A 4292-nucleotide genomic window follows, 5' to 3' on the forward strand; every position below is an offset into this window, starting at 1 on the left:
TTTACACAAAAAATATGCCTGTTTTGAGCTTTATTTAGTGATTTATAGCAAATAGTATGATTTCATGCATCATTATGCATACATGTACATGTATATTAGCAGAATTTTAGCAGAAATATACTTTTTTGAAAAATCTTTTTTTTTTTTTTTATAACTTCACAGGCAGAATGTGTGTGCTGATTTTTGTCGTGATTGCGTAGTCGACGACTGAGATCGGGGGGGGGGGGGGATCTATCATATATATCTGACTGTGTGTCAGATACAACTGACATAGCTGCCTTCACTCAATTCACATGTACATCAAGGTGAACTTGTCCTTGAGGGTCATATGATGACAGCCCCAGAGCAATAGCAATATTACCTGAGACAAAAAATTAACCCTAACTAGGCCGGGCTATTTAGGTAGATGATAGAGCTGGGGGGGGGCGATCGCGACGAAAATTGGCACATGCATTGCCTATGATGTAATCTAAAGTACCATGAAGTTAATTTTTTCAAAAACTATCATTTACATTAAATTATGCTAATTTATGCATAATGATGCATGAAATCAGACAATTTGGTATAAATCACTAAATAAAGCTCAAAACAGGCAGATTTTGGGTGTAAATATTCTTTTTAGTGTCCTTAGCAAATGTAAGAGAAAAAAATTGCATAATCAGAAAAAATTTCCCAAGTATTTTATTGTTTTTGAATTTCTTATATATTTCTGTTTTTTCGACTTTATGTTTTTCATTGTTTTTTCGATTAAATTTGTCCGTGACATTGTTCCGAACAAGAAAATGCATTATTAATTGATTTTAATCAATAAACCCCCAAAATAATCATGCTTTTATGAAATTTGCGTGTAAACACAGTTTGCATTGAAATTGCACAAAAATTCATGTTTTTGAGCAATTTTTGGTCTGACATGCACGTGCATATTTATGCGCAACTTCGGAACCGCACACCCGGGCATCGCAAATTTGGTGTCAAAAGATGCGGGAGACTCGAAAGAAAAAAGTCATGAAACGTCGCGGCGATAGCTTCTCGCGATAGCGATACATCGTGTGAAACGTCGAGGGGGGGGGGCCTCGGAGGCCCCCCCGGCCTAGTTAGGGTTAAGAGAAATTGCCTGTGTGTGAATTTAGATGTGAACTTGACTACTTGGGCAGAGGGCCTGTTTAAGCACATGAATCCCCAAACACATACCCTATATCCCATTTGCATGATTTTTTAAACCCAAATGTTGTAAAACATGGCAACTGTTGTGTGATACAATGAAATCTGATAAGAATTCTGTGGCTGGTACAGCCAGAGATGTTCAGTCTCTCAACTGGCTGGGAGTGAAAAATAGTGATTTTTTAGGGAAGTAACCATGAAGGGGGTCGGGTGGAGCTGATGCAATACAAATAGGGGATCACCCTGCATTTTGAGGAGCTATGGCGAAATAAACGAAGGCATGTTTTTTCACTATATTTGAACATAGACAGTTTTAACATTGGCACAAAATGTGCATTACCTTGTCACTGGTTAAGGTTGTTATGACCAGAAATCAGTGAATATTACTACTGGTTGTATCAGGAATCAAAGCAAAAAAGTGTGTTTCCATGTCGCTTATGCAAAAACGTGCGGACAGATGCATACATGTGGAAATTTTTGAAATGCTTAAAGTTGTCTGAAACGTATAGAAAATCAGTCTGGAAGTCGTTTGGAGGATTTTATCATTCTGACACGTGCATATGCACATCAAAAAGTCAACCTGACAAATATCAGTGTTATGCAGTAAGATCACACATGACTTGAACTTTATGCATACGGAAACAATTTAGACACGACTTTTAATACAGCAGTTTGCCAAGATATGATCGATCATATGACATCACCTCAAATTCACAACATGGTGCCTACATGTATATGATGTCACAGATAAGTTAACTGTATGAAAAGTTTTCTTTATTTAGATATTAATATCAAGTATGATGAGGGAAAATTTAATGTTAATTGGTCAAGTCATTGTTGAGATATTGTGTTCAAAAAATTCATCAGGAAGAAAGAATACAAAAAAGGGAAGATTCCATACAGATACGATAGGTGATACGGTGATAGCATATCACATAACAAAGACAAATTTTAACAATCACAGTAGGTGATATGCCTACTGGCTCATCACCTGATAATTATATTAATTATCATTTGAATATCATTTACTTGTCTTCAAGGGAGAAAATTTTATGAGGCATTCTTTTATGGTGGATAACGATAGTGACCATAGACTAGAGTCATAATTATACAGGGTGGCCCAGAAAGAACGGAACACCGAAGATCTTTGAACGTTTTGCGAGATATTCAGAAACCACTCTATGAGATGTCAAAGAGCATGCAGTTCTAAGGGGTATCAAAAGTTTATTCGATGAAAATCGGTTTTGAAATGGCTGAGATATCCAAAAGCACGGTGAAACAAAGAGATCCTAATAAAGTTGTGACATGTCGCCTTATATTATTAGCACTTTTTGGGATATCTCAGCCATTTGAAAACCAATTTTCATCAAATAAACGTTGAATCCTTATTAAAATTACATGCTCTTTCATATTTCATAAGAGGCTTTTTATTATCTCACTTCAGAATGTTCAAAACAAGAATCCCCACCTCAACCAGTACTGTACAGTCCCTTTAATGTATTATGATTTTCAAAATGTGATCATTTTGCACTCTCAGAGATACTGAAACCAGCAAGAATTCGGCTTGCCATAGAACCAGTAGCATTCACAATGATATTTGCAATGACATTCACATTATTCACAATGATAACGGACAATGACAATTACACCTTCCGCCCAACATTCCACACATTGTGAATGCTACTGGTTCTATGGCAAGCCGAATTCTCACTGGTTTCGGTATCTCTGAGAGTGCAAACTGATCACATTTTGAAAATTGCAAGGGTTGACAAAAATGGTCATACAATCATAATGCATTAACCAAAATTAAAGAACTTGGTGTCATTCTATTGGAAAAAGAATGGCCTTTCCAATAGTATGCAAAATAATGACATATTTGCAACAATATTGTTGAAGTGAAAGATCTTAAGTGTTCCGTTCTTTCTGGGCCACCCTTTATATCATTACTGATATATGTGACCCGCTACAACAAAAGGATCCTAAACTCGCTGACGGCTGAGCAGAGAAAATTGAGTTTGAAGTCTCATCATCAAAATTGGTCAAAATAACTGGATTTCTGTTTTTGGCATGATTTTGTAGTCTTATGTTTTGTCTAACGTCTGCCGAAATTTTGAAGCTAAATGATCAAAGGAAAGGCAAGAAATCAGAGTTTTTCTGGGCCATGACTTTCCGACTTTCAACGTAAGAGAAACGTGTACGAAGATTTGGATTTAGCGCCGCAGCCAAGTCCGCCCCTAGCAACGAGGGAGTGATCTTATTGGTCAGTGCGTGGCAGCCTGATTACCGATTGCTCGTGCCTAGACCGCAGGCGCTAAGCCTGAATGAGCATCGTGGAGGTCGCTAGGAACATGCCTTCTATAGTCAAGCGGTGAAAACTTATAGCATCGGAAGGAAAACTTTGAAGGCGTTTTTCTCGAAACTCTGATTGCCTCAGCCACTTGACCTGCGTTAATTAAATCATTGATATCTCCGCAACCGAGTATCTTTATTAGTTGTGCTATATATGAAATTAAAGTAGAAGATTAAGGGAATAATGTCATGCCATTTTCAGAAAATTGTCCTCCCCCGACTTTCGGATCCTTTTGTTGTAGTGGGTCACATATATTATGTGCCATATCATGGTTATTGTAGTAGCTGTTGAGGGTCACAGTGATATGTTAATATATATGCCACAGTTCACAGCTATTGTAGTTGCTGTTAAGAATGACTAGTGTCATATTCTGCACAATAATTTCTGGTATGTTTTAAATGGTACAGGGTAACAATAATTGTGAATGTATTATCTTTCTCTACCCTGTCTCCTTTTATCTTTTGACTAAGCAGGGCCTTATTGGGTTTTTGTTTGTGTATTTTATGTCAAATACATCTTTATTATCTTTCTTTCTGCATCTTGTGTAAATGAAGTTACTTATTCAAGCATCCTACATAGAAGTTGCAGTATCTTGAGCCACGAAATACCTAGACTAAAACATTACCTTAATGATTTCATTAAAAACGATAATTCAACCATTCTGTGGTATGTTATTGCTTGTCATTTTTTATTCAAAAACACTTTCACAAATATCACCAAATGTTCTGTTCATGTTTATCTAGTGATTTGACAGGTGTGTGACTATTGATATTTCACATTG

Source organism: Diadema antillarum, unplaced genomic scaffold (assembly GCF_040938485.1).
Source record: "Diadema antillarum isolate AM-2024a unplaced genomic scaffold, OU_Dant_1.0 seq00000635_RagTag, whole genome shotgun sequence".
Taxonomy (NCBI): domain Eukaryota; kingdom Metazoa; phylum Echinodermata; class Echinoidea; order Diadematoida; family Diadematidae; genus Diadema; species Diadema antillarum.